Here is a 13,799-nt window from a genome sequence, read left to right as displayed (position 1 = left end):
ACACACACATCCATGCCCGAGGGAGGACTCGACCCTCCCCCGGGACCAGCCGCACAGTCCATGACTGCAGCGCCTGAGACCGCTCGGCTAACCCCGCGCGGCACACTGTATAGAGAAATGGTAAACAGTATCTCACACCAGTGTCAGGCACATCCTGTCCTACTAAATTCGTTTATCAATCTAAGGACAATTATTTTCTACAGGATCTTTCAGATAATGTGTTTTTTCTGTAACTTACAAAATAAGTGAAAGAAATACTTACTTAGATAGGTAAACATAAGGATGAAAGGATATCAACGACAAGATTCGCTGATGACATTGTTATCCTTGGTAAAGAAGAGTTACAGGATCTGTCAAATGGAATTAACGGTCTAATGGATGCAGAACATGAACTGAGAGTAAACGGAAGAAAGACAAAAGTATTGAGGAATAGCATAAATGAGAATAACGAGAAACTTAAAATCAGAATTGGAAGTTAAGGAATTCTGCTGGCTTGGAAGCAAAATAACCCCCGACGGACGAAGCAAGGGGAACATAAGAAACAGATTAGCACAGTCAAAAAAGGCATTACTGGGCAACAAAATTCTGCTGGTATCAAACATAACATCAGAAGTTCAAATTGCATCTCCTGTTGAACTCTGAAAGGCACGTTTGGGTTTGGCGTGGGACGGTAAGTGTATGCAAAGTTGTGAGCTTGCAGCAGCTACCGGAAGACTGATATCGTCCAGTATTGTGCGTCAAAGGCCAACGGCCTTGCCGCAGTGGTAACACCGGTTCCAGTCAGATCACCGAAGTTAAGCGCTGCCGGGATGGGCTAACACTTGGATGGGTGACCATCCGGTCTGCCGAGCGCTGTTGGCAAGCGGGATGCACTCAGCCCTTGGGGGGCAAACTGAGGAACAACTTGATTTAGAAGTAGCGGCTCCGGTCTCGTAAACTGACATACGGCCGGGAGAGCGGTGTGCTGACCACATGCCCCTCCACATCCGCATCTAGTGACGCCTGTGGGTTGAGGATGACACGGCGGCCGATCGGTACTGTTCGGCCTTCCAAGCCTGTTTGGACGGAGTTTAGTTTAGTTTTATTGTGCGTAGAAGGCTCCATGAAGTTTGCGTATTTTGCAAGGTGACCAGGCAGGTATTTCCCTCTCACTATATGTTTCTTCAGAAATGCTTGCTATTAAACTGCGAACGTCAAAGCAGACTGACTTATGAGACTGTGAAGACCCGTATTATTAAGAAAATTTCCTCCTGACGAGGAAATGCGACTGCGTAAGCCTTTTAAGATACGAGTAACAAAAAGAAAAGTTCAAATTTGTTTGAATTCCTAAGGGAAGTCATCAAGTCATCAGTCCCTAGACTTACACACTACTTAAACTAACTTACACAAACTTATGCTAAGAACAACACATACACCCATCCCTGAGGGAGGACTCTGACCTCCGGCGGGAGAGGCCGGTCATTCAAGGCTGGGTTGAGAGCAGTTTTACATAAGAATGGTTTTCTCTCCCTATGAGCCTCAATAATACCTGATTATGACAACTTTGTCAGCCGCTCGTGGTCTCGCGGTAGCGTTCTCGCTTCCCGAGCACGGGATCCTGGGTTCGATTCCCGGAGGGGTCAGGGATTTTCACCTGTCCCGAGATGACTACGTGTTGTGTCGTTTACATCATCATTCATCCTCATTACAGTCGGAGGAAGGCAAGGGCAAACCACCTCCATTAGGACCTTACCTAGTACGGCGGTGCAGGTGTCCGGCATCGTTCCCCTACGCTCTGTCAAGATAGCATGGAACCTAATTTCCATTTCTATGACAACATAAACGCTGTCCATTCTGAGAAATTTTTTTAAAACCTTTTCCTGAAATATGCCAATTTCCATGCATTACGACCTGTAAACTATCGTGCTAGTTAGGTTCTATACCTGTCCAAATAATGTGATTTGTGCTGTTCAGGAAGTGCTTTTATTTATTTTTCTTTCATGGTCTTTGAATACACCGAAAGTGATATAAAAATATATGTGTATGTTGCAAAACAATCTACTATGTCTCTCTCTCTCTCTCTCTCTCTCTCTCTCTCTCTCTCTCTCTCTCTCTCAAACCAGCAGTGACTTGACTCAAAATCTTCGTCATTGTCGTCACTGGAGAGGTCACTTGAATTGGAATCCTCTAAAATAAGTTCTATTATTTCTTCATCTGTTAACCCTAAAAAACAAAGGAATATTTTATTTGTATATAAAAACAAAGTAGTACTATTTTTTCATAGATCTTAGTGCGAATATTTATTGCACTGTCTGCATGTGAAAGCGAGGTTAGCGTCAAAACGTGGCATCATTAACACCTGAGACGCACGATCGTGCTACTCCAAATATAAACATTTATAAAATCAAACTGGCACTTCATGCACTTCTTTAGACACTTTATATACGTGAAGTGAAATATTCTCAGTCAAAAGTAATGCAGCATAGCCTTAAATGGGTGAAATGGAGGAAAACACATTATATTTACCTCGCGGACGCATGGCCCTGTCCTCTCGGCAATGTTTGAAGTTATCTGCTGCCCTCTGGTGGTCGCATTATGAAACGAAATAGCTGGCAAACGCAAGCCGGGAGCCCGCGCAGTCGTTGCAGTCTAGAGTGACGCAGAAAAGTGATGAGGCGCGACAAATTTAAAAACAAACCCGCAATTTGGTGTGGGGCAGGGTGGAAATGGTTAATGGATATAGGACCTGTAGTCTACTGCACTGTGTCTGCCATACGTCCATTTAAGAATTTTCAAACATGTTATTGATGGTAGACAATGCAGACTTTGTAACTCCATTTTGTTAAATTTTGCAGGTGATACAAAACGGTTTCTTAAACACAATCTAACGTGATACAGAAAGTCGCTACTTGGGTAACTGTATAGTAGAAGAAATCCGTGCCCTTTCAAATCTCTGTTTGTTTGTGGAGTTACTGGTTAATGAAATTACGAGTTTTCACAGACAAGTAGAATTCCGAGATTTTCATTGGTTACCATCGTTATACGTCCTACAATTTTTCTGTTTTGTCTAGAATTGTGTACTCTGTACTTTAGTTAAGTTGCATACCAAAGAAGGCACAGCTTCTTCATTGTTATTTTTCCGATTTTCCACGTTTCCTAAGGGAGTGCAGTGTGTTAGAAATAAAATAAAAACAGGAGTCACGTAGTTGCCCATGGGTGAACATCCTCGGTAGTTTTTTTTTTTTCGTGGTAACAGCTGATCTTTGCCATGTTGGTGCACATCGACATTACACAAATCCATGTACACTCCTCTGTATGCGGTACAAACAATAGACTTACCGTAACGGTTCATGTCCTGCCGATGTTATTCATCAGACCGTCTGAGAGTATGAATATTTTTCTAGCGTTACGTTTATTAGAACATTAATATGGCTGTCAAACCAAGTTGACCCGCATATTATCGCCTGCTCTAGGTGCCACATGTCAATTTTAATTTCCACTTTCCGGAGAACATATAAAATTATATGATGTAAATTTGGTCAAGCGAAGTGAACTCGTACGTATCAGCTGTTGCTGCAACTTGGTTCAGTCGTTATGAAAACTTATGTTTAAACTGAAATAAAAAAAATGTTGTACCAGATACTAAGGTACTTTATTAAAAACTTTTTGTTTAACATCTTGAGAGGCTGCATCCCTTTTTACATAGGCTCATAGAAGTTACCAACCACACTACAGAGATGGCGGTGTGAAGGGGAAAAAAGGAACTGGCGAGAGGGATGACGAATGCCATGCTCGGCCTCTACCCTTCTGCACTTTATTAATGCTCACGGCCTAAATAGGAGCAGACAGAAAACTACCCGTTTCAGAGACGGAATGGTAAATTGTTGAGCCAGCTACAGCATAAAAAAGCATCTTCTTAGGCACATCCAGTCAAACTTCCGCCTCTATTGCGATAAGTTGCTGAGCCGTCAGTGTAATACTGAAGACGTTACTTGCTTCTGGAGGGTTCAAATGTAGCATGAAAATAATGCAATATTTAAGATTTATTTCGTGTGACTCATACCCAAAGTAACACAGCCCACTTAATTACAGTTTTTTATTTCAAAGGTTGACAAACTAACGTTTTTATCAACCGATTCAACCTCTTGGTAAAATACACTATCGGACCAGTAGTGTCTGGACACCTATTAGTGGATCTTAATATGGGGTGCGTCCATTCATCACCATTATGACGGCTTGAAATTTGCTGCGGATACATTCAGTCAGGTGTCAGAATGTATGTGTATTCTTTCTCAGGAGCCGACACCAAATAAGTTACGCTACGGTCGCAGGTTCGAATCCTGCCTCGGGCATGGATGTGTGTGATGTCCTTAGGTTAGTTAGGTTTAATTAGTTCTAAGTTCTAGGCGACTGATGACCTCAGAAGTCGCATAGTGCTCAGAGCAATTTGAACCATTTGAACCAAATAAATTAGCTACGTTGGACGCTGGCGTCTGGGTCGAAGTCGCCGCTCTGTCTAGGGGACTGATGACCTCAGATGTTAAGTCCCATAGTGCTTAGAGCCATTTGAACCATTTGATATATAACGAGTAATTTACGGTTTCGAAGAAAACTACAGAGAACAATGTACTTGATGTCTCTCCAAATGTCTTAATAGCCCCAGTAGGTGTGTTTCAAAAAGATTCATCCGACGTCCAAGACTACTACACCAGTGAAGAACTATGCGATCAAGCCCAGAAGACCGTGTGACGTCGATCGGCCGCGTGTCATCTGCCACAGTGCGGTGTTCGGAAGCAGCCTAAAGTTGCATGGAGTCACCGTGCATTCTAGTCCTTCCACCAAAGGACAATCCCTGGCACAAATGGAAACTAAACCCGGGTCCTCCGCATGACAGTCAGAGGCGCTGACCACTCAGCTACTGACGAATAGAAACTTGGGGTGCTTCGAAATAAAGTACGAGTTCCCGATTCGTGTGACTGCCGGTAGGAATCTCACTAGTACAGTTATTTCAATCGCTTGCAGACTCTTACCTTTGTATGGGGGGCATTCAGTAAGTAATGTGCACACTTTTTCTGCAAGTAGGTTGGTATTATTCATGATACCAATACACCATATTATTCCCCACTCTTTTCAACATAGTCTCCGTTCAATGCGACGGCCTTACGCCACCTTACTGGGCAGGCCTGTATGCTCACCTGGTACCATTGTACTGGTCAACGTAGGAACCAAGGTCTTGCTGCATCAATAACCTTCCATCATCCACGTACTGATTCTCGCAGAGTGCATCCTTCATTGGGCCAAACAGATGGAAGTCAAAAAAGTGTGTGTGTGAAATCTTATGGGACTTAACTGCTAAGGTCACCAGTCCCTAAGCTTACACACTACTTAACCTAAATTATCCTAAGGACAAACACACACTCATGCCCGAGGGAGGATTCGAACCTCCGCCGGGACCAGCCGCACAGTCCATGACTGCAGCGCCTGAGACCGCTCGGCTAATCCCGCGCGGCGATGGAAGTCGGATTATTCGAGGTTGGAGCTATAGGGTGAATGAGGCACAACAGTCCAATGATGCTCTGTGAGCTCCTCTCAGGTACGCAGACTTGTGCAAGGCCAGTTGTGCAGTGAGGTGTTTGTTTGTGATCCAGCGATCACTTCGAATGAGAGTGTCCGCACGTTCCAATATTGCAGGACTCACAACTGCGTGCCGCCGGTCGGCACGCGGGAGATCGGACAAGTTTGCGCGATTGTCTTGCGACGATGACAGACTCCTCGCCCAAAGCCTCGCTGTGCTTCTGTTCGCTGCCAGGTCTCCGTAGACATTCTGCAAGCGCCTGTGAATATCTGCGATGCTCTGGTTTTTTACAGAAGGAACTCAATGGAAGCTCTCTGCTTGGAACACATCTCCGTTGCAGGCGCCATTTTGAAGGCTACGTATAATGAAACTATAGGGGCTGAAGAGGGAATATTCCACGATGCCCCCCCCCCCCCCACAACAGATTCCGCATTTTTTCTAGCGAAATTGGCCCAGGAAAAGAATGTGTTGCGTTACTTACTGAATGCCCCTCGTCTGTTGGCGATCGGATGAATCTGTTTGAAATACACAATATTGTAAGTATTATTGACGCGATCATTTTATTGTATACGAAATTCTCGTCGGATTATTGGGAGATGTGGGATTTGTTTTCAGTACTTTCGACAACGTGTTCTATTCTTATCTGGACGCGAGGTCCGACATCAAGGTCGTGTATTAGCCTGAAATCGGGAGACTAACTTAACTGCCCACATCGGGGTCATGATAATTTGGGTCTTACGTACTCTGCGAGCGTTCAAATCCGCAAGACTACTACTTTTGTCACTCATTTCTTACCTGACGCACCATACGTTCTGCGTCAGCCACATCCCTATGTTTACAAATGTCGGCTGCTGCCAGCCATTAACTGGGCATTACCTTGCAGTGCCCAGGCTTTATGTAGGTAATAGAGATCGTCTTCCTTTTTCAGTTGTAGTCACTTTGTTGACACCCCACTGGTGCGGAATAGATCTACATCTTAGAACCGTCTGTAGATTATTGGCAGATGATTGGAAAGTGCTGATGTTAGCTTCCACTGAATATTCCTTACTTCAGTCACACTTACAAAAAAATTGGGAAGCACCACACATTCAAGTGGTGGTTGTCTGCGTGTATTGTCCACTCAAAAAGAAACGAACCGGAGGCTGTAAAATGAAAACTGCTGAATAGGTCGTAATTCCTTTGTCTATGGAACGAGGTGTGGTCCCTGGAAGAGCGTTAAGGCTCCAAACTCGTCGTTAGAGGGACGCACGTGACTACATTGCGAGCACTTGTCGACCGTCCACTGCACTCGGTAGTGCTGAAAGCAGAGAAATGTAGGATTATAAAAAAGAGCAAAGAGGTGTGGTAGGTTTCGCTATAGCGGAAGGAGTACGAGAAACTGAAATTCATGTAAGAATGGTGCAAGTATACGAAGAGCGTTGCATGTCCGTTGCAAGGGTCAAGGCGTGTCACAACCGATTCGAGGAAGGAGGCGTGTCGTTGGGCGATGGCACACGATCTGGAGCACCACATCGCATTACCGATACCATTGCGCACAAGTGGATGTCCTCATTATTGAAGACGGGGGTGCTACAGTGGCAGTCATTGCCCCCTAGTTCGGACTAGGTGTCAGAGTTGCTGTGGACATACAGTGCTGTCCGTATATTTCTGCCATTCTTTGGTAAATCTCATGTTCCCACTCTCCTTCGCAATAGAGAAACGCACTACACCCCTTTTCTATTCTCTTGAAACCTCCACTTCACTGTTTTCGGCGCTACTGAGCATAGTAGACGGTTGACGCGAGCACAGGTTCGCTCTGTCGTCAAATGGGCGGGCGCCCGTGTCCCTCTAGGGCTGAGTTTGGGGCCTCAGCTGTCTCATCGGGGCCACACCCTTTTCCGTAAGCAACGGGATTACAATCCCTTCAATGGTTTTTATTTTACAGCCTCTATCTCTTTTTTCATGACGCGTCATACAAACTTAGCACAGTAGAATTTTTGCAATAGTTAAATTTAGTGTCCTTGTCTGTGTTGCATTGTATCATAGAGTATTTCGCTGCGTCGAAAAGCCACAGCTGAAAAGTAAACAGGGTATCGAACACCTTTAGTGCTAAAATTATACAACGGTCCTAAGCAGTGTATTTTAAGATGAGGGACCAATGGCTGCAAATGTACATTTTAGATGACACAAGTTACATTTCGTGGGGAGGTATGTAAGCACATCAAATGAACTTCGGCGTCTGAATGTTTCTTCGACACAGAACCACCTCTCTATTACACTACTATAAAATTAAAAGCAACGGAATCTAAACGCGAATGACAAAAGTGGTTGGCCCTGAGCATTGAGACTGAAGTTGATATGCTGCATTCTACTCCAGTATTACTCATATTATTTACTAACGAAATTAATAAAAGTGAGCAAAGGAATTCCGTCTAATTGATTACAGATGACATACAAGATTACGATTTATTTATTTCCAAAAGACGTTACTGACATGGGGGTAGCTCAACATAACGCAGTGATTGCATTCGTATCTTGTTTAATAAAATGAAGTGTGTACTGATGTACGTTTGATGAAATTGGAAAGAGGGTAGAAAATTTACTGTAACTCTGACTTTAGTCATGGATAATGATTGTAACCAATTCGTTTGATTTTGAACTGCTAATCAGAAAGCTACCAAAATATCCTTAAATCAGACAGCGATTAATGCTGTGATAAAGGCAGTTGGTAAAAGTCACCTTAAAGATTCCATATTGCGAAGTGCTCACCGTATGCATGTAGGTGTGTAGAATGTGGTGAGCAGTGCTTCTCTCAGTCGGCTCGAACGGTGAACCTCCGTCTCCTTCTTTCGCCGGATCCACCTTCGTCCCCCAAGTCGGAATCGATTTCTTATCATTAGGGGCCACCACACGGGTCACCACACCCCACGAATTTCGGCTTCCTCACACTCCACTTAAGTCCGCAAAATACTCCCTGTGGAGCATGACCAAAAAGCTAACAATCACCCATGAAAAGCTGTAGTGTCCTCATGCACCAGTCCAGCTCGTGGTCTCGCGGTCGCATTCTCGGCCGGGTTCGATTCCCGGCGGGGTCAGGTATTTTCACCTGCCTCGAGATGACTGGGTGTTTGTGTTGTCCTCATCATTTCATCGTCCTTCATGAAAGTGGCGAGATTCGACTGAGCAAAGGTTGGGAATTTGTACGGGCGCTGATAACCGCGCAGTTGAGCGCCCCCACAAACCAAACATCATCATCGTCATCATCATCATGCGCCAATCGCATATCCTTGTGTGCCGTACAGTTCCTCCAAAAGATGGGCAAAATCCGTTCCTCCAATCCTAACGCACCTCACGGCATCGAACAGGCGTCCAACGGTGCATTTCCTTGCGTCACAGCTGACATCCTAATCAAAAAACTGTTGTTTAGTGTTTAGCACATGCAGTAAGCAACGAGGCTTGGGTGCCTGCGTGATCCAGAAAAAACGCAACAATAATATCTCGGCGATACAGTGTCGGACGTCCTGCAGTGCCGTCCCATTTCAGCCTCTAAGGCGAAATTTTTTCACAAACCTAACAGATACTGATCTCGCAGGAAAGTCCACAGGAAACATCGTGAGTATACCTGAAGAATCAGAGGAATACACTCTCCTCAGCCGAGACTGATTATATCCCGGATGCGCCTCCCACCGTATCCAAATATGGCCACATGGCGGAGGATGACACGGCAGCCAGTCGACCTCTCACAGTCCTCTCAGCCTGAATGTGGAGTTTAGCTGTTTATATTCTGATTGTGTATCAAACTGTAGCAGAAACTGACGAACAACCTTTCAGGAGTGTGCCTGTCTCGCTGTAAGACTTACAGGAGCGATATTTGGGAGAACGTGAAAAACGTTTGTGCCATATTGTTACTAATGCTTTCAAATGGGCGATCTTCACTTCGAACAGCCGACATAGGGTGGTCAGAAAGAGACTGGAAAGCTTGTAAGTGCGTTGCAGCGTAGGTTGTGCTGAGAAATAATTGTTAAGGAAAGATGCAATACGTTGCCCCGTTTATGAGTTAATTAACCTGGAAGTTAGCCAATAAGGCCGTCGCACATGCAGTTTCATGCGGCCCACCAGAGATGGTGTCACCAGATGTGTTCATTGTTCGTTTTCACAAAACCGAACAAGGGACTGATACAAAAGTTGGATATTGGACGATAGTAAGGTCGAATTCGAGCCAAGGCTGATCAGTCTTGTGCGCTATCATATACTATCATTTAAGCTATGAGAACAACTGACATTAATTGTATCTTGGAGGCCGCTTAAATTTGCGAGAGCATCACCTGATTGGCTAACTTGAATGCTAATTATCTCTGAAATGACTGAACGTATCGAATTTTTTTCTTAACAATTATTTCTAAATACAACCTACCCTGAAATAGCCTTACAAGCTTTTGAGTGTGTTCCTGGCCATCCTGGAAGATAAAGCTTGTTTAAGTCAATGAAAAACTAAATTCTCATTCCGACCGTTACTTTCTCATCTCAGAGTACTCAGTCATCTGCATAAGCTTTTGGTATATCCTGTATATGGCTGGTTATTAGTTCAAACTCGAAAGTTGTGATTCATTTTCACTGATTTTTGTGGAACATGGTGATATTCTGAGGTGGAGCCTCATCGTTTATTTAAAGCAGTGGGTCACATATCTAAATGTGGCGTGTCGAAGACTTTGTGGATGGCTGTGGTAACAGACTGTGCAGAGTAGTGTTATCTTGGATTATTATAGAAATGAAAAAAAGGGGGAGGGTGAAGAGTTGTGACGCCATATAACGTACTCCTCTCCAATAACCTCTAGATGTCTGTTGCACTCAGCATCTCAACAAACGAACGGATACGATATACAGTCAGCATGCGCCGACTGCTTGGGACACTGGGAAAATGTGAGATGTGTTCCTGTACATTCACGAATGGACTTTTGAATAGATCGGTAGATGACTAGTTCTGTTTCGTTCGTCTCAGAAGTATTGGCGATGACAATATCTTCACCAACAATGATCGGAGCGGCCACCTTCGAACCGAGCACCTTATACTAGTTTGCGTGACGGCAACGACAACAGAGGCAGCTTGCAACTGAGTTAGCCTTCCGTATCTAATGACAGCGATATTTACATGACGCAAAACTCGACCTTTCTTTCTCTCGAGTTTATCAGTACTTGCTTATCTCTCGTACTCATACAAGTGAGTGGGAGAGTTAACTGTTAAGCTAAGGCTTTCTAGAATCCCTGTAATTGCCGGTGTATGAACCTAGGACTTACAGATTTGGAGCAAGAGGTTTTCTCCGCTAGAGATGATAACATAAAATATGTGGAAATGAGCGTTTGGCGTCATTGGCCGGGAGGCCCCTTACGGGGCAGGTCCTGCCGCCTTGGTGTGGGTCTTATTACATTCGACGCCACATTGACGAACCTGCGCGCCGGATGGGGAGGAAGTGATGATGAAGATAACACAACACCCAGTCCCTGATCTGAGAAAATCCCCGACCCAGCTGGGAATCGAACCCTGGTCCGTACGACGGCAATCCGTCACTCTGACCACTCAGCTATCGGGTTGGACATCCTCAATATGTGACCAGAATTGAGTCTAAAAGGGTTGTTAAAGTTTAACCCTTATATTTTCACCCGCGTTCAGGAAATAAATATTTTTTAATATCTCCACCGCTTGCATAACACAGAGTTTTTCTTTCTGTGCTTTCGGCACATATGCGCCACAAGTAGACGGTAAACCACCTCTTTTATCGGAGAAAACATGCCCGCAGTACCCTAAGCGAGTGGCCACTCATGTATTGCTAATACCGAACGAGCACTCACGACCTATTCCACACAAGGTCAGCCACTCTACAAAATAATCTCTTGCGGATAGCACAGCGCTAAGTGCATTATCGATCTACAGAACAGAAAAATCCAGAAACCAAGCAGTTTTGCACAGTGACAAGTTCAACAGTTGCGGTCGAAAAGTGACGTTCGAAGAGAAGGTCCAATGATGCCAACAGTATGGTAGGCGCTAAGAGATCAACTTAATTACACAGGGAAGAGTGGCTTTTGTAACTCGTAGTGACATCTTTATGTGCGTCCAAAGCCTAGCGCCCCCTTCTCAATCCCTACGACACGTGGCGCTATGAGTGCTTGGTGGACCAGATAACGTGTATCTGCACATACTCGCTAGTGCCACCAAATGAAGACGATACGGACACTGAACAGTGTCTGTCGATTGCTGCATTGTTCGGAATGGCCACGGTGGATCTCGCTACGAGCTCACTTGCAGTTGTACTGGCCGCCGCCATCTGTGTGGGAAATGCACGACCTAATTTGGAGTCTTGACTCGTTATCACATCACAGGGCTCGGTCATGCGCTGTCACCTCAAAGCCCATGTATGTTTACAGAAGGTCCGCGAGCCCCTTTTAGTAAGTAGAAAAGTTAGGGAACAACATATAAATATGTGAAGTAACTGGATAAATCCCATAGGATTAATGATATTGACGAAATCACGGTATTATAGTTACATCCAAATAAATGTTTATTGAATGGTATTCAGACATGGGTGAGTGGCGGCTTCATGTAAGTTGCGGATTCAAAGGAAAGAACAATTGAGTAGTAACATATGAGTATGAACGCAGTGCGAGCAGAGCATTGAATACAGTAACACGTGCGACAAATATTCGTTGAACGGCACATTAATTCATGAAAATGAGCGGCAACAGCTCAAAGTTCAAAAGTAAACTTTCCCACTACCAGCTGCTACATAAAGTTCGTTATTCTGACCAACCACTGCAAAAACGCGCAAAATCCGTCACACACGAATGTAAAATAATGTCAACTGCACCAAGTAACTATTATTCACTTCTGGCTCTAATCCCACAAAGAAAGTCAATGTCCATCGCAAAACATTAATGATGAAAACACAACCAAGAAGTTGAAGGATGTAACTGACATGGCTACTCGGCCACACAGTCTCCTCTACAGACTCGCCAATGACCGTTGACCAGCAAAAGGCCAGAAACCAATGACAAAAGACGAGCGACCACGCGCATTTCGCCTTTAAATACCTTCTATGAGTTCATGCACTACTGAATTCATGCTACGCACTTAAATAACTACAGAATTCATACCTAAAGCTAACTGCATACACGTGTTAAGATACCAGAAGAAAGTTAAAATTATTGTGATCATTTTGCGACCTTCCATTGACAAAACAATCAAATATTAAATACGTTATCAACAAATTTCACAAAGTATGCCTACATTTGGTTTTACAGAGTGACTAGAAATTACGTAAATTTATAAATACATGTGACCTGTTCGAAGAACGAATCTCTTACCCTTTAGTTAGAATGTCATGTGTTTTCATTTTTTATTCATTACAATTCGCCATTTTATAAATTGCCATTTACACAACTAATCGATAAAAGCATATCAAGTATTAAATTGTGGTTACATCGTCCACTAGGAAGATGTTAGGAAACTCATGCTGAATTCATACTACGTGTATATGTAGAGGATTATAATGTTGGAATTATTGCAAACCAACGTTTAAATGGATTCGCCTGTAATTCCTTATGCACATGCATGTTTTGACGTAGCTTCTGCTGGTGTTTGCTGTCGTCATTAGATTTCGTTTCATAATTCATATGATCAGATCGCTCCACTGGTTCGGTTGTCATTAATTTTATAATTTATCATAATTAAAAGAGTTCTAAGCCAACGGTTTGCCGCAGTGGTTACATCGGTTCCCGTCAGATCACCGAAGTTAAGAGCTGTCGGGCTGGGCTAGCACTTGGATGGATGACCATCCGGTCTGCCGAGTGCTGTTGGCGAGCGAGGTGCTCTCAACCCTTGTGAGGCAAACTGAGGAGCTACTTGATTGAGAAGTAGCGGCTCCGGTCTCGTAAACTGACATAGGCCCGGGAGAGTGGTGTGCTGACCACATGCCCTTCCGTATCTGCATCCAGTGACGCCTGTGTGTGAGGATGACACGGCGGACGGTCGGTACCGTTGGGCCTTCCAAGGCCTGTTCGGAAGGAGAGTAAAACAGTCCTAACTTTCTTAATATTTATACGAGAACCATTCAAATAAAGTTGCAGTGTGCTCGTCCTGCAGTACGTAGTCTTTCTGTATAATGTTCTTAGAGGCTGTCACGTAGGTCCTTGGAAATGTAATATTCATCTTTCATTTCGTCCATCTTACCTACCACTGTGTTGTCTCCATCCGTGAGCCAACCATGCACGCTAT

General features: G+C 44.2%; 1 protein-coding gene across 2 annotated transcripts in view; it reads left to right on the top strand.

The window, feature by feature from the left end:
* The window catches only part of LOC124796389 (protein GDAP2 homolog), a 969,166-nt gene that overhangs the window by 498,187 nt on the left and 457,180 nt on the right, over window positions 1-13,799 (top strand). The gene's annotated exons all lie outside the window — the stretch shown is intronic.

The sequence above is a fragment of the Schistocerca piceifrons genome, chromosome 4 (assembly GCF_021461385.2).
Source record: "Schistocerca piceifrons isolate TAMUIC-IGC-003096 chromosome 4, iqSchPice1.1, whole genome shotgun sequence".
In the NCBI taxonomy this organism is placed as follows: Eukaryota; Metazoa; Arthropoda; class Insecta; order Orthoptera; family Acrididae; genus Schistocerca; species Schistocerca piceifrons.
The sequence above is the reverse complement of the archived record's forward strand: the minus strand, read 5'-3'. Positions and strand labels throughout refer to the sequence as shown.